At 36.2% G+C, this 21917-nt stretch overlaps 1 protein-coding gene and 1 long non-coding RNA gene across 14 annotated transcripts in view; one reads left to right on the forward strand and one right to left on the reverse strand.

Annotated features, from left to right (window-relative positions):
• The window catches only part of LOC128030519 (receptor-type tyrosine-protein phosphatase U), a 181291-nt gene that overhangs the window by 21023 nt on the left and 138351 nt on the right, over positions 1–21917 (forward strand). The window lies entirely within an intron of this gene.
• Positions 2308–7238, reverse strand: LOC128030521 (uncharacterized). 3 transcript variants are annotated; one of them, XR_008187921.1, is made up of 4 exons: positions 6767–7238; positions 6574–6651; positions 6366–6460; positions 2308–4729 (listed from the first exon to the last, which is right to left on the reverse strand). It is a non-coding gene; the product is annotated as an uncharacterized LOC128030521 (long non-coding RNA). The 3 variants fall into 3 exon arrangements; XR_008187922.1 differs by having other exon boundaries at positions 2308–2707; positions 2890–4729; positions 6574–7238; XR_008187920.1 differs by having other exon boundaries at positions 6574–7238.

Genomic DNA, 21917 nt, shown 5'->3' on the forward strand with positions numbered 1-21917 from the left:
CACACGGAGCAGTGGGCAGCCATTTATGCCGCGGCGCCCGGGGACCAGTTGGGGTGCGGTGCCTTGCTCAAGGGCACCTCAGTCGTGGTATTGAAGGTGGAGAGAGAACTGTACATGCACTCCCCCCACCCACAAATCCTGCCAGCCCGAGACTCGAACTCCCCACCCTTCGACTGCAAGTCAAACTCTCTAACCATTAGGCCACGACTTCCCCTAAAAATATCTAAAACTATTGTTTGTGTGGTCGTTCCTGTAACATTGTGGTGAACTCCGCAATGAAGAAGTACAGGATCAAATAGCAGAAAAATATTTATTAACAACCACAAAAAAAAAAAAAAAACACACAATAGAGCTGAACATCTAGGAAAAATGGACCACAGGACAACTGGGGATGACAACAATTAATTCAAAGATAATATCAGACAAAGAACTATGCCAAAAAAATTAGGACACATGGCACTGGCACACGGAAACAGGAAATAAGGCAAAACTTCAAACGAAATTCCAAAATGGGGATGATATGACCGATTTATTCCATTTGGTCTCCACATTCTGTGTTCTCACTCTAAAAACCTTAAACTTTCATAACAGTTAAATGGAAAGTTTACCAAAAATGACAACTCTCCTCATTTACTCAGAAAAAGAAGACCACAGAAGAAGATACACTACTATTCAAAGGTTTACGGTTGTTAAGATTTTCCAGTGTTTTTGAAGAAGTTTGAGTAAAAACAGTAATATTTAAAAAAATGTATTAGAAATTTTATCAGATTAGCTGTTTTTATTCTATTTTACTATATTTTCAAATGTAATTCATTCTTGGCAAAGCTGAAGCAGCCATTATTCAGCCATTATTCCAGTCTTCAGTGTTTTTTTGCCTCCATGCAGCCTCATTTGTTTTCTACCACATTTCAATAACTGTCCTCGATGGTTATCCATTCTCCAGAATGTTCTCACATCCCCCTTTGCTTTTGTCTTCTCATCCTCATCCTTCATTTCCTGCTTTGGCCTTTCCTTAGATGTGGCGTCTAAAAAGCTGCCATCATTTTTAGAAAATTCACTGGGTTTTGTCTTTGCTGTTTTTTTAAGGTCAAAGTATACAGATGAATGCCAATCTCATAAGATATTTGGCAGTGTTTTGTGCTCGTACTTCACATATGGATGTGTACTTTTATTTTTAATGGATCTGAGAGGCTCATCTTCTAACTTAGGGGTGAAACTTGTCCTGCACTGTTTAGTAATGCCTCAAATCGTGCAGCATGAGGAAGTTTGTTATTATATTTCTAAATAACTTTACTTATGATTTCCTGCTGGTGAAGGATAAAACAAGAGGTAAACTTCCCTTAGACACATTTAGGGAAGGACACAACCCATAGACAGCAGAATATCATGGATCATCTTTTTCCTCTGAGGCGGGTTATGATCAGCCCTTAACTCCAGCTTCTGGCCTATGGGTCCCCTCGGGGTGTCCAGTCAGCAGCCGGCAACACATCTATCATGGGTTGCCCGGGCAGGTATGAGCCTCTTGTGGCAAGAGGCTTTGCAAACAGTCGGTTGCACTCTTGACTCAGACTCTTATGAGTTATCGTACTCTGCATGCTCACAGCTTTGTGTCTGCAGTTAGGAAACTAACTAAATATTTAAACAAACTACTCATTTTTATCTCTAGTGTCAGTGTGCCTAGACCGTTAACCACCCAGATGCCATGAAGTAATTGGCTTTTTGTTAAGAATGTTAAAAACGTTCCTTACTTAATCTTACTTAAGCAGTTGTGACTGCAATTTTTGAGAAAGGCTCTTTGTTCTTTTCTAATTTAAGCATATACACTGTAAAAAGTTTAACTATTATTTACTCAATTTTTTTGGTGAAACATTTTTCACTCAAAAAAATTGAGTAAATTTTAAAGCTGTGAAATCAATGAAATATACTGTTTAAATTGAGTAATTGTCAGTAAAAAAATTAAGTAAATCTGAGTAACTGAATTACTTTATATGAGAAATAAAATTAATTGGATATAATCAAAATTATAAAACACCACAACTGTAATTCTATGTAAAATAAACAAAAAATATTGAGTAGATATAATTGAAATATTGGATGAAATTTTACCAAAAAAAGTGCTACGTTTACTACATGTAAAAGTGAATTTAACTTAATATTGGACTATAAATTATCAAAATGCAGCATTCACTTTTTTTTTTTTACACCATTTACCCTTTATAATTAATATAATAAAACCAAATAAAGAAAGAAACACATTTTTTATTGAAAATTTATTTGTCAATTAAACATAAGACAAAGTCTAAAATCAACCTTTGAAACATTGTATCCATTTTAATATTCCAGTAGATTGCAAAAATTAAAAACTGTAAAGTAGCCATAAGGGAAATGATTAAACCTTATGAAACATTTCATCCATCTTAGTATTCAAGTAGATTACATGTAAAATACGATAGCCGTAAGAGAAATGACATCTTTGTTCCTGGTGCATACCAGCCATTTGCAGTCACACTCAACATTAAACCATAAAAAAATATAAAAGCAACACTTACATCAATATTAAAGGGATAGTTCACCCAAAAAGCTGATGTTGTCATAATGTACTCGCCACCCCGGGTTGTCCCAAATCTGTACGAATTTCTTTCTTCTGTTGAACACAAAATATATTTTAATGAATGTTGGTTAACAGATAGTTGAAAGTTGCCATTGACTTCCATGATAGGAAAAAAAAAAAAAAAGGTATACTATGCAAAGTCAATGGCAACCTTTAACTGCGTTAACCAACACTCTTTAATACTTGGCTGAATGTCACGTCACTTCACTTAAAATATCTTTTGTGTTCAACAGAAGAAAGAAACTCGTACAGGTTTGGGACAAATTGAGGGAGAGTACATTATGACAACATCATCTTTTGGGGTGAACTATGTCTTCAACAGAATTAATCAGATAACAGAAACACTTCCATCAGGAATACCCATTCTGTGGGATGACCATGAACCACTACTATGCAAGAAGATAATTTTTTAACCTCTGAACATCAACAGAGTTTTGGAGGATCCAGCTCAAGAAACAGTTTTTGGAACAACTCAAGTGAGTACAGGGTCCTTCTCAAAATATTAGCATATTGTGATGAAGTTCATTATTTTCCGTAATGTAATGATAAAAATTTAACTTTCATATATTCTAGATTCATTGCACACCAACTGAAATATTTCAGGTCTTTTATTGTTTTAATACTGATGATTTTGGCATACAGCTCATGAAAACCCAAAATTCCGATCTCAAAAAATTAGCATATCATGAAAAGGTTCTCTAAACGAGCTATTAACCTAATCATCTGAATCAACTAATTAACTCTAAACACCTGCAAAAGATTCCTGAGGCTTTTAAAAACTCCCAGCCTGGTTCATTACTCAAAACCGCAATCATGGGTAAGACTGCCGACCTGACTGCTGTCCAGAAGGCCATCATTGACACCCTCAAGCGAGAGGGTAAGACACAGAGAGAAATTTCTGAACGAATAGGCTGTTCCCAGAGTGCTGTATCAAGGCACCTCAGTGGGAAGTCTGTGGGAAGGAAAAAGTGTGGCAAAAAACGCTTCACAACGAGAAGAGGTGACCGGACCCCGAGGAAGATTGTGGACTGAGTCTGGAGTAGAAACATCCAGAGCCACCGTGCACAGGCATGTGCAGGAAATGGGCTACAGAGAAGCAGCACTGGACTGTTGATCAGTGGTCCAAAGTACTTTTTTCGGATGAAAGCTAATTTTGCATGTCATTTGGAAATCAAGGTGCCAGAGTCTGGAGGAAGACTGGGGAGAAGGAAATGCCAAAATGCCTGAAGTCCAGTATCAAGTACCCACAGTCAGTGATGGTCTGGGGTGCCATGTCAGCTGCTGGTGTTGGTCCACTGTGTTTTATCAAGGGCAGGGTCAATGCAGCTAGTTATCAGGAGATTTGGGAGCACTTCATGTTTCCATCTGTTGAAAAGCTTTATGGAAATGAAGATTTCGCTTTTCAGCACGACCTGGCACCTGCTCACACTGGTAAATGGTTTACTGACCATGGTATTACTGTGCTCAATTGGCCTACCAACTCTCCTGACCTGAACCCCATAGAGAATCTGTGGGATATTGTGAAGAGAAAGTTAAGAGACGCAAGACAAAACACTCTGGATGAGCTTAAGGCCGCTATCAAAGCAGCGCCACAGGCTGATTGCCTCCATGCCACGCCGCATTGAAGCAGTCATTTCTGCAAAAGGATTCCCCACCAAGTATTGAGTGCATAACTGAACAATTATTTGAAGGTTGACTTTTTTGTATTAAAAACACTTTTCTTTTATTGGTCAGATGAAATAAGCTATTTTTTTTGAGATAGGAATTTATGGTTTTCATGAGCTGTATGCCAAAAGCATCAGTATTTAAACAATAAAAGACCTGAAATATTTCAGTTGGTGTGCAATGAATCTAAAATATATGAAAGTTTAATTTTTATCATTACATTATGGAAAATAATGAACTTTATCACAATATGCTAATTTTTGGAGAAGGACCTGTATTTGTGGGTCTTGGGATATCTCAAATCCAATGTGACTCCTGAAAGATGGCAGCAGGCTCTGCTGAGATTCCCAAGATTACGTCGCTGACTGCCCCATTATTGTTCCGAAGGATGTAGATTTTTATGACCTCCTCTGCCAAATCTGCTTGTACGAAGACGGGTAGATCAGCTGAACCCTACAGGCAAATTAAAGATAACTGGTTAGAGCTAACATTCAAAACTGAATGTTACAAGAAAGTGACAAATACACAAAACAAATAGCACCTGAAGAAGCAAACATTCTGTAGGACCATATGATAGGTAAAATCTCAACCAAAGTTTACGAGGGGGAGGAGTTGCAAAAATTAACAGCATTCTTCTTAACAAGAGGACAGGTTAATTTTCTACATAGGGACATTTATTTTTAACAATAAACCTAAAAGAAAAACGAAGAGAGACCAACTGCGAGCTTCTATGCTGTAAATCAATGCTATAGGCTTTTATTGAGGTCTGCATTATTTCAACCAATTTCTTTATAAACATGTTTAATATTTAAGTAAAATGACTAATGGTTTTGAAACAAAAAAGCTTGTTTAATTGCACTACTTGAAAAAAATATGCATTGCATTAACCCTCACACTCAACCCTTAACCCTCTAAATAATTCTGTGGCTTAGTAAATATTACAGTAATATTTAATTTTATTAACTTAATAAAATCTCTGAATATAGTTCACTTGATTATACAAAAGATGGCTTTCCTGTAGCTCAAACAGTAGAGAGTCGGCGCTAGCAAAAATTGATTAAATTGTAAATGTGTACCTTGAAATGCAATGTAAGTTACTTTTGATAAAAGTGTCTGCCAAATGCATAAATGTAAACATTAATGGACTAAAAATACAACAGTTTATTTTATCTAAAATGTACAGTTATATTTTATTTTTTCCACTAAAACAATTTAGTATTAGACTAACAAATTGTTTATTTATAATACACATAATATATTTGTGAAATATCTATCAATTTATTTAAGGATGGAAAATTAAACTGATCTGTTTCAGGGAACAAAAATATTACAAATAATTTCAAATCAAAATGAATATATTTAAACACACTCTTAAGATATTTAGTAAGTTTACTCAATTAAAACAACGTACCCCTCCCCCAGCCTCCGCTGTCCTTCAATACCCACCAGGTCTGGATTTGTTACATTAAAAAGCTTACGGTTTTCAAACTTTTGACCGATATTGTATGTGATCTAGGTTTCAGTGCACTAGAATGATTTTACAATGGAGCAGGCCTTAAACTGTCCGACTCCCTATAGTGGGAGCTGATTAAAACGCACCAGTCTATGTTATGTCCACGCCATTTTAAATACTTTTGCATGGCGTATTTGTAGTGGTGATTTAAGAGCTCATACTTGAGTTCGTGTAGTAATTATGACGTTTTACAACAACGTGACAGCTTTTTACAAGAAAGAATGTTGTCATTTGAAAGTTCATAAATGATGTGTTCCCTTTTGACAAGCCACTGACCCCAATGGGGAACCTGTACAAAATCGTTTTCCATTGGGCATGTATAGTTATAGTTGCTGGACCACGGTACACTTATCGTTAGACTTTCAAAAGGCGGTTGAAATAAACGGTGATCCAAATAGTACCAACGTTAACCCACTCCAAAAAAAAAAAAAAAAAAAACTAACATACATATGGCTGCCCCACTAACTAACTTCGAAAACTACACTGTTATGTACACGTACACACGGTCAATGTTTAATCAACTTTTGAAAACATTTTTGCAAATATACATAGTTATAAAAGGACTACGTTACTTACAGGAAATTCGAGTAATGCTGTTCACGTCGTTGCTGAGAAAAGCAGTCCTTCAGTGACAGGTGCCTCTTGTTTGAGCCGCGAAACTTGTTAAACTTCTTAAGATAACGACAAAATACAAACACAATTGTTAGGAAATCCTTAATAATTAACTTCTGAATTAAACATTACAAACATAATTAGTATTAGCTGGCTAAATAACATAACGTACCACGATTATGAGAGGAGTGCGGGTCTTGCCGTTGCTGAGGAAAGCCGTCCTTCAGGTGACTTCGATTAAGCTACGAAACTTGTTGAATATGACGTAAAATACAAAGACAATTGTTAGAAAATGCTTAATAATTATTAACTTTTTAATAAAGTGTTACAAACGTAAGTAGGATTAGCTGACTAACGTTACTTACCAGGAGCTGTGAGGTATGGCTAGTCGACGTCGCTGCTGAGGAAAGCAGATTTTTTTTTCCTGCGGAGCTGCACACGTGATCACTTTAGCCGCGAAATTTACTCAATTTATTTAAACTGTCATTTATTAAGCTGGAACTTTATTTAGGAAAATTGGTTGGAAATACTTAATAATTTTAGTTTCTAAAACAGATCAGTACAAGTAAATAATTATCAAATATTTCTATTAGAATTCACCAGAAATATTGAAGGTATATTAAAAATATAATTAGTTAGTTAAATACTTATTTATTTTCATTACATAAACTTAAATAATATATGTAAATTTTAGAGAAATTATTTGTTGGATTTTTAATTATTCTTTTTAATCTGACCCACTCAAAATATCACTTAAATGATTTCAAAAGATTTTATTAAGTTAATATAGCTCTTTATTTTTGTGAAATTTACTAAGCCACTGAATTATTTTTTACAGTGTAATGAGGTTCTGTGTGTAAGAATAGTTTCAAATGCAATTTTGCAGAAATCATTCTAAACTATGGTCAAACGTTGTTACTGGGTCATTTATAAGCTGCCTAGACAGGATATAAGCAGCCTACACGTTTTCCATATCTTTAATAAATGTTTATGCTAAATTCTGAAATCTTTCAATCTTTGATCCCAAATGTACATGTACTGTATAAGATCAGGAAGGGCATTAGGGCTGTAGTCAACCAAAGAAATGCTTAGTCGACCAAAGTCCTGTCCTGCAACGATCAGTCGACTAAAAAAAAAAAAAAAAAATTTGATTTAACATTTATTAAACAATTGTCATAGAGTATTTATAAAACAACAACGAAAAAACATAAATAATACATAAAACTATAATAATACAATTCTTTGAAAATTAAGTGATTTTTTTAACTGCAAAGTGAGGAGCTCACGTCTGGGCACTGACCGGATCCCTTCAGTTATTCCACCGAGAGCATGTTGACAGCGTTGTCCGTTAGCACTGACACCCGCTTCTCTGGTGGAATGTGGTAAGCGTCCGCAACTTGAGTGACATTTTCTCCCGTGTGCGCTTCATCCATCTGCTTTGTTTCTAACACAACGCTATTCATTCTACAGTCCGCATCGATAAAATGGGCCGTAACTGTCATGTATGCCTCCATTCTAAGAGAAGATCACAAATCAGATGCAATACCTACAGCCTCTGAGAATTGGAGTAACGGTCTTGTCGTTTTTTTTTTTTTTTTTTTTATGCAGCCAGACAAAAGATTAAGATTCCTTGGACATTTTGTGGACTAAAGCCAAAACAAGTAGCGTTCTAACTGAATGAATACAGCAAAACTACCTATATTCCCTACTGAGCATGAAGCAGCAGTGCAGCCAGCCACAGGTATGGTTCCCGAGTGTTCACGTGGTGCACTAAACTCTGGCGCTGTTATGTATAAATTAAAGCATTTAAAGTTTGGGATAAAACATAGGCTAATTATATTTAGAATGCAGTAATATATAACTGGTAATAAAGGAATAAATATCAAGGAGTAAATCAGTAAAAATTTCTTCATTGGTGGAAAAAAAATAAATAAAAATAATGCAACAAGTCGACCAGTATAAATGTCAGTCGACCAAGACGTCATCGACCGATTAGTCGACTAAACGACTAAAGTTGACAGCCCTAAAGGGCATCTACATTTGCTGCAAGGTTAATTAATATTAACTTAGCACCAGTTGTACTGATTTTATTTAAATCAGCATGTGCTAGGGCTCTTTCAATTTTCCTGGATTCTGTTTTAATGGTTTAATTACATTTTAATAATCAGAAAGGTCTAATGATGTCTAATCATTTGGATTAATAAAAATGTTGAACAATTTAATTTATTACAATTGTAACAATAATAGTGCCCTAGTAAATGTTGTATTTTTTTTTTCCAGAAACCCTGTTTTTTTTTAATTAAATATATGTATTTATTTATTTATTATTTTTTTAATTTGATGGCTATCAAAATATTTAGCAAATTTATTATTTACATTTTTTTCTCAGTGTAAATCAAATGAAATTTGAGCAGTTCTTTTATTTTTTGGCAATCAGTTCAAATTGAACATGAAGGAAAATTATTATTTCAAAACGATGTTAAGCTGAATTATTAAGTTTGTTGAGATTACATGGAACAGTACATTCAACTGTACAATAGTAATGTATTTCTGTTAAATAGTAATATCATTTCTAAAACCTTTTTTGGCAAGTTGTAGAGTATCTGACACTAGTTGTATCGAATGAAATGGTGAAATGAATTCTCAGAGCAGCTCATATATGATCTCATCTGAGACAGTGGACTTTGAAAACACCTAGGGTGTCAAGCGTGCTTGAGTAATGTGAAGTAGACAAAACTGTGTCACTCATTCACAGACACACAGAATATACAGACATTATATTTACTTGTTTTGCGGTTTAATATCTACAGACACTAGTCATTATAACAATTTGAGGATTGCAGTGATCCTTTTGATTTATTCATTCAAATTTGGTCAATATCTGTGTTATAAAGTAAATTACATTTAATGGCTGGATTCCCTCAATTCCATTCATGTTTTCTGAATCATGGAAATCATTTGGTGCTAATGTGCTTTAGTTTTAATAGTATTTTTAGAAACTACAATTTGTAGCATCTCTTAATTGTGCTGTTGGAAGTTAAATAACTGCCTCGTATGGTACAGAAAACTCCCACTGTTGGTGGGCGTCACTGAAAGTGTGTGTTGTTTACTCTTCAATCACCGGCAGGCTTAATATGATTGCCAGGGCCTGTTTGACTCATTACGTGCTACCATTTCCCTGCATGGCTGAGCCCAGATGCTATGCTAATTAGCTCACATCTGAGGGGAGAGAACCCAGGGCTGCAAGCGGACACAGCGGGCCAGTATAAAATGGGTGTGCATATATTAAGCATTTTGTTGTTATTACTTTCCACCAATTTCCCACTGCTAAAGAATTCAATGCAGCTTTGTGATTCATTTAAAAATAGATGACACCGATAAGTGGGTCTTGTAATTACTTTGACTTTGAGAAACTTGTTAGCATGTTAACATTTAATGTTCATTAACCTCAGTTTTAGCACAAGGTGGGCGGATTCAAACATTTTGTTGTGCTTGTTCCAACTTGTTGCGCCGGTCACACAAACATCTTTATGTCTTCACTCTTTTTATTCAGGAAACACTACAAGGGTAGTTCAATTTCTTGGGCTCTTTGTTCTTGTCCACGGTCTGTGTCAGTGAAAGACAGCTTGAATAAACATGGACTGGCTTTTCGGTTCCCTTGCAACCTGCAATTTTTGTCTCATTATGCTGGACACAGCTTCACACACAGCATAACAAAGCAGATTAATGGTCTGTAATTTTAATCAGGAAACTCATACCACTCGTCATACCACTCAGCTAATGCAACCTCGATGTGTGACAGCAATTTGAGGTTATTTTCTTCACTGCAGCTCAAGAGCAGTGGGATGGGCCACGTAACCTTCAATTTGTTCCTTATGAGATGCTTTTCATATGTTTTGTGGACGATTTTATAGTAGAAATGATTATTTAAATGTATTTTTTTTTTCATTAAGGTACATCAGACTGCATTCATAGTCTCACATTTACACATGACATACTGTGTATGGTTTAAACAGCAAAAATAAACATTTTTGATGGTTTTCAGGCTATTGATATTTGTCTTGATATTTGTGTATTTTCTTTGAAATGGCTTTCTTAAAGGGGGGGTGAAATGCTCGTTTTCACTCAATATCCTGTTAATCTTGAGTACCTATAGAGTAGTACTGCATCCTTCATAACTCCAAAAAGTCTTTATTTTTATTATATTTAAAAGAGAAAGATAGTCTGTACCGATTTTTCCCGGAAAAACACGAGCGCCTAGAGGCGTGACGTGTGGGCGGAGCTAAAGAATCACGAGCGCCAGTAGGCTTTTGAGTTGAGAGCATGTGGAAGATGTGACACAGGTCCAGAGGCTGAAATTTAACAAGAGCAGCGTCAGCAAAGGCGGTATGCTATGTGGTATGTACTGAAACTGTATATATTTGCTTAGCGGTTTTGAAAAAAGACTAAGTTCCACTTTATGTCGTCCTTTTTTTTTTTTTTTTTTTTAAGCTGTACATGTGGAAAGTGCAGTTTGATGACAACATTGCATGTTGTTTACTTGATGTGCTTACGCGCTGATAGCTAAGTTAACAACACAGAGATATTTGAAGCGGTTTTACTCACCGCCTGTGGTTCCAACACACAATCGTGACCCTTTTCCGTTGGGACTGCATTATCCTTAAGAAATAAGCGATGTGCAATCCGAAATGCAGGGAACAAACAAAAACACTTGCACAACTCCGTTGATGCTCTGTAAAAATAAACTCCATCCACTGGTCCCTTAATGCTGTTTCTCTTTTGGTAATCTGTGCAGGGTTGTCTTGCCCTGGCAACCAAAAACACACTTCTTTTGTGACTTTTCGCGACGCTCTCGCTCTGATCAGGCTGTGCTGTGCTATACGGGAGCGCGCGCTCTTCCGGCAGAAGAACGCACACTTAGGACCCATATAAGGAAATTCCGCTCCATCTAACATCACACAGAGCCATACTCGAAAAAAACTTTCCGAAACTTGTGACAAACCGGAAGAGGTTTTTTTGGAACAAAAATACTCCTTCAAACGTGCAACTTAATTTTTGAAACTTTGTCCATGTTTAGCATGGGAATCCAACTCTTTAACAGTGAAAAAAACTCAAACTCAAAAAACTCAGTATGCATGAAATAGCATTTCACCCCCCCCCTTTAATCAGTTAAACCATTATTGCAGCTAAAGATTCAGATTTAAAGTGTTTAATACAAGAATAAATACAATTAGCAGGACATTTTCTGAAGTAAAGAATTCAGCTATTTTAATTGTATCAACCTAAATAAAAATGCATAGTTTTTACTAAACATTTTAAGGATTTCATGTACCTAACAAATGCAAACAAATAACTGAATTAGAGATCAGAACTTATTCTGGACATTGCTATGTTAAGCAGCATAACTGTTTTCAACATTGATAATAAGAAATGTGACACTGAAGACTACAGTACTGGCTGCTGAAAATTCAGCTTTGGCATCACAGAAACAAATAGCATTTTAAGTTTAGATTTAACTTGATTTTTTATTTTTTTTGGTCATATTTTACAATGTTACTGTGGCCTTTGTGAGGATAAGAAACTACTTTTAAAAACATCTAAAAAATCCCCATACACTTGAACAGTGGTGTATTCAACTTTTTTTTTTTTCATTTTAACTCCAAAGCACAACATATGAAGTCTGAATATGTGTAAACATCTTTCAATTTCATGTATTCTTGGTGTGCATTGGTGTGCTGCTCTCTCATTAGAAACTATGTATAGCCCGTCTCTCATTAGGGGATCAGCATATATTTGTTGTGCACATTCTTGATGGGATTTGCTCTCAGGATTAAAGTCAAAATTGTTCAGAATGACTCGATTCAACTGAGCTCTAGGGAATGCTAGACTTTGATCAATCATCTGACTCCTTGCTTGGTACTTTCGTTGCCTCATTAACAGCACATGGAGCAAATGTACCATAGCTTTTTTTTTTTATGCTGACAAGGCATACGTTACAAGTTGTCATTACTCCTCGGATTTAAGGTAAGGGTTGACAGAGAGGGCAAGTCTAGACAAGTCTTCCGTCACCAGTCCCTCAGCCCCTGTCAGACTCATCCCTTCCTCTTAGACAGGTATCTACCTGCCTCAGACTGAAAATAAACACCTGCACTGCAACTGTTATGCCTGCGAGGCCATTCCCAAAGGATCAGTTCGACATGGGTGTCAATATTGGTGAAACCCGAGCTTTGACATAATAAAGAAAGTTGTAAACATGAACTGTAGATTAATGTAAATCATAGTTTAAGTAGGGCAAAGCTGCACTCAGATTTATGTAGGTTTTGAGCGCAATGAGAGATTAGCTGCTTATTTGGTCTGTAATCGCAGGTTTACCATGCAACCCAAATTCTCCAACACACAGACTTGCTAAATCTCAGTAAAAGTTTTGTTTCTCTTGTCAATTTCTCACTTTACCGGCTCTCACTTCTCCAAGGAATCACAGCAAGTCTCAAATGCACTAGCGCCCCCATATGGCCGGTAATTCAGATGTGGCCAAAAAAAGTCATATACAGTAATATGATGTTATATTGCACAGTGTGTCTTTATGTCTCACTATTGCAACTTTATATCTCACAATATTTCTTTATTTTTCACTACACTCTTAATAATGGAGGTCCTTCACTGGCATCTATGGTTCCATGAAGAGCCTTTAACATCCATGGATCATTTTCATTGTTCCAAATGTTCTTTATAGTAAAAAAAGGTTCTTTCCATTTATTAAAATGTCTATATTTGGGGAAAATAGTTCACAATATGTACACAATACATACACAATACACAAATACACAATAAGTATTTATATCTTACTAATCTGACTTTGCATCTGGAAATTGACTTTATATCTCAAAATATGACTTTATGTCTTACAATTGACCCTTTGCAAAGACCCCCTTAGATACTGTTGCTATAGCCGACAAGTCAGGGCACTCTCAGGCCACACATCATGTGCGCATGCGAAAAATACATAATGTTGCAAAGAGGAAACTGACAACGTGACAGAACAGAACAGGGTACTTTACATATAAAGCAAAGTCTTAGCTGTCAAATTTTGTAATTTTAGAAATTCAAACAATAAATATTGTTGTACAGCTCTTTAACCCTCTGGAGTCGATTAATGCGTATACGTGTTATGAGGCATTTTCTCCTGATAACATCGGAAATAACTTAAATAACACTTTCAGTTTTGATCGTACAGATAAGAGCAATACATCAATCGAATCTGTAAAGGGTCTACTTTTTTGTATACAGATATAATAACAGCAAAACTTTGTGCATTTATAAAATAAAGATAACTAACATGGTGTGCTGTCTGCAGCCTTTGTCTGCGCTGATCTTCATTTAGATGAACTGTAACTCAGTGTATACTCAATGAAGAGACATGAGAGATATATCTGTATAAAGCCTGACATGTCTACTTTTAAACTAAACAAGTGCTGCCGAAAACAAATATTCTGTGATAAAGTAATCCATATGAAAACAACGCGATGTCCGTTTTTCACGTCTCCCTTCATTATCTTCTTGTGACCACGCCCCAACGCTGAACGCGCTATTCCGATTCTAATGTTTCTCTGAAGCGCGAGACTTTTCTTACATTTTTTTTCTTTTACTTTTTGTTTCGCGATGAGAGGAATAAAACATAATTCACCCCAAAAAGACGTGATGTGGATTACCTCAGGATTTAAGATTTAGATTTCCTCCGGAAAACAGAATGAAGCGCTTTATTCAGCAGAGATCATAAACACGAGTAAGCCTCTTTTTATTTATTTATATACTTGTTTTAGGTTTCACATAACGTGTAAACATTTTACTAGTTAGACTTTTTCCAAACTATAATTCCTGACTAAATGTATAATCAGGTGAAACATTATGAAGTTTCAATAACAATATACACTACTATACCATTCAAAAGCTTGATGCAAATAATATAAATGTAACAAATAAATCTAAATGTAACATATGTAACAAACAATGGTGCTCTTTCAATTTATCCCAAAAATTCTCAGATCTTTTCAACATTAATAATAGGAGTCAACACTAAGGATCTTTTCTGGTTCAAATTATTACGTGCCCTGCCAACATTTTCACTGGCCCTACACACAAAAAAAGAAAAATAAAATAAAAGGGTTGCCTTTATCATTGTTTTTGATCTATGCTATCTTGAATTCTAATAGATAAGATTATGTGACACCAATAATTTAGATACGTATGAAATTTTACAATTCTCCATTTCAATTTCAGCCAAAACAGCAGAAACACATTCATATAAAATTCAATATTCAGGATTTTCTTCTTATATTTTGTGCATCGTGAACTGAGCTGCTCTGCCTACTACTGTATTTTCTCCTCTTTGCATTCATCTTCATCGTCGCTGGCCTCAGTTAACGGCCATTTACATACTAAATATAATAATAATAAAATAATGTTTCCACACAAATTACATTTTGAAAAAAAAATATTGTGATGCATTTTGTATGTAAGAGAACAGATATAGTCTGAAATAAAATAAAAAATAACAGTCGATCGGTGCATCTCTACTCCACTGTATAAATTAGATGTAAATTAATCATTGTTAAAGCTAAAAAGTTATTTGCCAAGATGGGTGTTTTGACACTTTATTGTATGTATTGTATGTTCAAATGCCAAAAAAGACACGGCCTGTTTACATGGAGCACAGCACACAAGGACTGAATGGAGTTTTTTTTCACACCTTGCTGGAATGCTTTTAAAATGCTTGATTTAAAAAAAAAAATTAGTAAGGTAAAATAGATGCAAATGCTAAACCTTTTTGTGACGACACACCAGTGGCCCGATCGGGCAAGTGAGAAAACTGTCAACTGTCCCAAGCATCTTTCATGTGTTTCATGTTCAAGGTAATGCCTCTCTGCTCATATTTTCCAACTGCTTATGTTTTTATTCAACTGATTTGAAGCAGATGGCAAGCATCTTAAGAACAACTTAAGAACTAAGAGGATTAATATTGTAATAAGTGAACAGACATCTTGCATTTGTAAGTTTTAATAATGTTGTTTTTTTTTAGGTCGGACAGATGTGTGCATAAAACATGGTGCACGTTTTCTATTAGGCAACACATTAAAACCTTGAATTCACCTTAGCATGTCCTCGGTAAAAAAGCTTTACTCTTCATGCAACAAAGATAGAATAACAAATAGATTATTTCGAGTCTTTTGACATTTTGCCTGATTATGCAGATGGTGGAAAGTGCAGAACAAGATGTGTTGTTTGAAAACTGGTTATTTATAATAAGGAGGCTCAAAGAATGGCAGTAAAATGTTTCTGCTGCACTGTCACAAATGGAATATCAGACTTTGCAGTTTTCAGTTGGAGAAATGTTCACACATCCCTTGGGACATCAATGGCTGCTCACTCAAGAGGAAGTGACATTTAGAAACTAGATGCAGCAACAGCAAAAATGACGTTATTGCCATTAAAAATGGGTTGTTAATGAGATAAGGTCTCAACAAGGGGCTTTGTTCAAGAGAAAATCATTAGTTTTTTTGTTGTTTTGCCAGAATATTTTAGGGATTTGTCAATTATTGCAAAAAAAAAAAAAAAAAAAATGTATACGCATAAAAAAATCTAAACTAAAAACTTGTAGCCATATAATGATATTCAACATTATGAAATTTTACTATTTATGTATTTGCTCTAAAATATCTTTAATATCCTAATTGTGTTTAATCTGTATTTTTTGGAGAAATGTTACTTATTTTATACAAGTATATTGTAAAATGATTTAAAATAATGATTTGAGTCCATCCATCCATTCATTCAATGTTCATTCGTTTTGTTCATTCTTTCTGCCTGTCCGTATATTTTTCTGTCAGTCACTCTATTTCTCTCTCTCCATTACAATTCTTGAAATATTCATTATATAGCAAACAATAATGGTCACAACTTAATATTGAATATAGTAATATTGAATGTAAATTAAACATTTGATGTTTTTTTCAGTTTTAATTATAAGACCAGAAATGTCCACTCAACCGCAGATTTTTAGAGTAAAGTATGTCAAAACTGTTCATCTATAACATTGCACAATTGACTTTTCATACCTGATGTAAATAGAGCTAATCCACATGGCTGTTTCCTGTTTTTCAACACCCTTTATGACAATATTTACCCATGATCCTGATCATCTATGTGTATGTTTATTTTCCCACATCTTTATACCGGTTCTTTTCTTTTTGGCTCCACAGAGTCTCCCACCATCTGTCGTTCAGGGTTGTATCTGTTGTAGACTATGGTGTTGTGGTGCCAGGCACACCTGGGTTGTTGAAAACCGTCCATTCTTTTCCAGACCAGTGTTATCCTTGTTGTGCCGCCTGTCTCCAGTCCACCCCGCTGATCCCACTTCTACTGTTCCTCTTTTGCGAAGCTGGCCAAAGTCTCTTTGTTTGTAGAGGTGACCTCATAGCTCTAGATTAAGTTATGAATAATTTCCTTAATCTGTCCAGACAGAGAGTCACCCCACAAACCTGGAGATGGACTGCTGCGGTGTGTCATGTGCTAACAGATGGCATAAATCTTACTCTTAAATGCAACATTAAGTATTAATCATTGCTAGTTGTGTTGCTGTCATGATTCCTCGTGAAAAGCTGGGGGAGAGGGCAAAGTGTGATAAATGGTCTCTGGGATTCGAGGAGTCACGTGCAGATGCACCCCACCTGCCTCACTCTTGTTGCAAACGCCTCCAAACAGGAAGCTGACCTGTGAGAGATAGACAGATGGATCATTCAGGGTAATTAGCCCGTAGGAGGTGAGACGTACGCTCGCTCTCTCGTTCTCTAAAGGGCTCCTAGAATTGGCTCCTGTCACATCACAAGCAGCACTCTGCTCCCGTTCTACAAGGAAACAGAAGGACGGACGCTTGCGTCAGCAAGTTGCTGAGTCAGTGGCATCTTGTACATTTAGACACTCAGCGCTGTCTGTGAGAAAATCATACATAATGACGACCAGCTGTGGAATATGATGTTGAAAATGGAAGTAACTTTCCATAAATGCAGATAATCCACATGTTGTTTCCATATGCTCTGTTCAGAGGGTGACAACTGTGTTAAAGATGTTTTGAGCAGTGTTGGGGGTAACGAGTTACAAAGTAACGGGTTACAAAGTAACGGATTACAAATTAACGGATTACGAAGTAACTATATTACTTTTTTGGGTAACGAAGTAAAGTAACGCATTACTCTAATAATATTGGTAACTACACTACTTTACTAGACTATAGGAACGTGCTTTCCTGCGTTACACAAGCTGTGTTTGCCTGTGTGTAAAGTTCTGGGCCGGGTTTTCCGATAACGATTGATCTTAGCACTTAAGAGCGTGTTATACGAGTAATTTTACGATTGTTCGTTATTGTTTCACATGTGTTTCCCAACAATCACGTAGCTGTGCTTTAAGTGCTGCTTAGAGGAGTCGCTGTCCGTTTGTCAAGTGCTGAAATGTCACATTATAGAATTACTCGTAATTGTAGTACACGCTCCTTTATTGACTGTAATACAATACTATATTATATTATAGTGTATAATATTATACTTTACATAATAATATATAATGTGCATTTTATACAGTGGAGAGAGAGAGAGAGAGAGAGAGAGACTCTATTTCTGGTCTAATACACACATAGCTGGTTTTCATGCAATTCAACAAGTCATTGACATATTTACATACATAAAAACAACTTAATTCAATTATTTCTTAAAATAGCCTTATGAAATGTTTTCTACCCTCCAGAACTGCACTGAGAGTCATGCTGCATTCACTTCATGAGCATTTGACTGTTTGATTTGAGTAAAACCAGAGAATGACGGGCTCTGGTAAAACTAGCGTCACGTCACATACACGGAACTGTAAAGTTATTCACGTTAACACGTCAAAATAAGAGTCCGGTTTATTTAAAAGACAAGTATTTGATTAATACAATTACATTTAACCATTAAAGAGTAGTTGAGAAAAAATTTTACAGAAAAAAATGGAATCCAGAAAAATTAAAACGGAGAAACGGAATTTGGAAAAAAATAAAATGGAATTTGGGAAAAAATAAAACGGATTTCACAGGGCCCTAAAAAAGTAAAGTAAAGTAATAAGTAGTGAAGTTACTTCTCAAATGCAGTAACTAGAAAAGTAATCTCATTACAATTTACAGAAGTAACTAGTTACTAATTATTTTTTTTTGAGTAATTACCCCAACACTGGTTTTGAGATCAATGTATTGCCATTAGTAATACTTAATATATCTGTACAAATTTTTTTTTTAACAAATATTAATTCATTTAATACAAATATAAACCCAGGCTTATAAAAAAGTGGTTTTGAGTGTTTCAGCTTGGTTTTGGCTACAGTATATGTATGCACAGATGTCTGAAAAACAAGTGGCAGATAAATGGCCAAAACATCACAGTCTACATTCATAGTTGCAACATAATTTTATTTGTAAGTAAATTAATTCATAAGAAAACAGAAAAGTAATGCACATTATGATAATTATGACTATAACTTTAGATACAACATTTTAGTAATCATTCTAATTCCATGAAAATAGTCACCGCAGCTGATGAATGATGAAAACATCGACAGCCAATCAGAATACACCCGAGTTTTAAAAAGCTCAAGAATTTAAAGTGACAGATGACAAAACTGCATCACATGCTTGTAAACTGTGTGAAACTGGCCGACTGCTTCCTTTCAGATGCCATTTTCTGGTGTGGCGGCACACTTTGTCTTGTGTCACAGCCTTTCATCTCCCCATCAATGCGCGAGTACCCTTGAGTGTCTCTCCTCTTTGACACCTCCCTTCGAAGTGGAAGTGGCTGCTGCCATTTACATAATCAATGCTGGATTGAGTTTACATAAGCTGCTTTCCCCTACTGTGGAATACCTTGCAGAGCAGACATCATTTCGCTTAAATCTGCCTGTCTTCCAGCTCTTGCAGGTGCCACATCCACTCAGAGGCTCGTAATCTCCCGTTCCCTCGCAACTCGCTCATTGGACGAGGAAAGCCTGAGGACTCATACGAGTGCTGTCATCTTGAGTCCTCAACTTGGCTATCACTGGGCATGTCTTCTAGGGGAAGTTGGGTTTATGTCGCTAAGCAGGTTGCTTCTTGCACAAGCATGTATCAGATCATTCTAGATGACATGATGTCTGATGATTTTTGTTTTATGTAAATGTTTGTCTCTTATCTTTGTGTTGCAGCAAATTTTTTCCACCTTATGTTTGTGTGGATGTGTGCTCATGGCCGATGCTCTTGCTCTGATGGTAATGTAATCTGAAGGGACACCAAGGCTCTACCCCTTACCCAGCATGCCTCAGTTACACTGTTCATCACTAACCCCCCAACCCCCATCCTAACACCAACCTTCTGCATCCCTGGACATGGCCGGCGTGATGAGAACCACAAGGCATAATTACGATGTCTGACCAAATCAAGGAGATACTTTGAATCCCAGTGAAGCACCGTGGCTGTGCCACTAGACATTTCCTCCCCGGCACCATTAGTGAAATCAGCCCCGTCCCTTGTCAGATTAAGTGTCGGCTCGAGCTCATGATTAGTTAGGCAACTTTTGTCCTTTCTTTCCCTTGTTTTGCCAGTTTTGGGGATGATGTGGATATTTCTGCTTCCTACCAGACAAGTCTGTACACCTGTTTTTTTTTCTCTGGCAATCATTTGTGGATAATCAGTTCCTGACCTAATGGTTTAAAACAGTTGCATCACTGAATCGCACAGGGCAAGAAGACTTTTATTAGTGGTGTTTGCCAAGTCAAGCATCACTGTTGATATTGTTTATTTTTAGGCTTCAGAACCTCCCAACTATTTGTCCTGCACCATTAGTTCTGCAGACCTGAATGATACTTTAAATCATTCAACACTGTGACTTTTTTATGGGCGGAGCTTAGGTAGAGGCACAAAGATTCCCTTTACTGAAAATGCTAACTTTAATGGAAGGAACCAGATTGGCCAACTCGTACACACTCTCTCAGTGGATGGACAATCTGACAAATTATTGATTAGGTGGACATGCATGAGAAATCTTGATATTTAGTTGTGTATGCCGATTTTCCATACAATTTGCTGTCTAATGGTCTTTAATAACAGTTAAATGTGCTGTCTCACTTGCTGTCTCAGGTTTGCCTGGATGGAAGAGCTTCCAGCCACTCCACACGGTTGTTTTATAAGCAGGTTGTCAGGCCAGGCTCTTTCTACACTGTTATGACAGGTAATCAGCTTAGTTTGACAGCAAAATGTGAGTGGCCAGCTTATGCCAGTGTTACATTAGTTTTCACTGACAAAATCCCAACTGTTGGCATCAAAAATTCTGATGGAGGTTTATTTATTTATTTCAGTTTTTTTTTTCTAATACAAAAATCATCTCTGCAGGTGTGGAAATGCCCATGTTGTTTCTTTAGTCAGTTGATTTCTGCATAAAAAAAAGCAGTTGGACATGTGAAATTGTCAAAGCTTGAGCGCCTGCTGAGGATTTCAGCATAAACTGTCCGCCTATAAAGAAAAAATAGCTACTATTAAAAGGAAAGTTACCTCCCTGCAGAGAGTGATTGACACGAAAGAGTTGTTTTAAATGACCAAATGTATTTGTGGTTTAGTTAAGACTGTGAAATAGTTAGCGTAGAGGCAGGGGGCACCTCCTTGTGGGGATTATTTATTAAGAGACCTTTTAAAGTATGCAAAGAAGCATTTGAGAAACAGCCAGAGGCTAAATACATGTCTGTCAATCCAGTCTCTCAACTCAGCAGCTGCTTTAATTCCACTTCGTCTTACATGCTGTTTGAGGTTTAGTCCAGTTGGTGAGCTTGTGCACTTGCTGTCTGTGGATCTTGAGTAGCGCTTTGATGAGAAACTTTTCTGCTTGCAAATCGCGCTATTATTTTTGTATTTTTTCACATGTTTAGAATGATAATGTTCCTCCTTAGATGTGTATGCTTAAAGAGCATAATAAAGTACACAAAGTTCTGGGATTTACTTTTGTATGTGGTTTACATCTGATTTACAAATGACTACTTGATTTATTCAGAATAGGAACGGATGCATTATGTGGAATTTGTTGCTGGTGAAGCTGTTTTTGATTATTTTTGCTCAGTAGTTTAAGTCTAGACTTCCTGACTAGGGTATTGCATCCTTCATATCTCCAAATAGTCTTTATTTTTATTATATTTATAAAAGAAAAATACAGCTTTCCGAATCTCTCCGAAAATAGCCAAATAGCTAAGCAGTGGGCGGAGCTAAAGAGTGACGAGTACTGATTGTGAATAAAACAGAGATATTGTTTGCAGTACCAAATCATGACCAGGATCTTTTATAACTGGGACCGCTCCATCTTTCAGTACATTGACAGGCACGCTCTTTCTCTCGCTGGTCGATGCGTGTGCGTGGGCACGCTTTTCTGGGAGAAATTCCCATATAAGTAGTTTAACCCTCTTTATTATGTAATATAGTCACAA

Source organism: Carassius gibelio, chromosome A16, assembly GCF_023724105.1.
Source record: "Carassius gibelio isolate Cgi1373 ecotype wild population from Czech Republic chromosome A16, carGib1.2-hapl.c, whole genome shotgun sequence".
NCBI lineage: Eukaryota > Metazoa > Chordata > Actinopteri > Cypriniformes > Cyprinidae > Carassius > Carassius gibelio.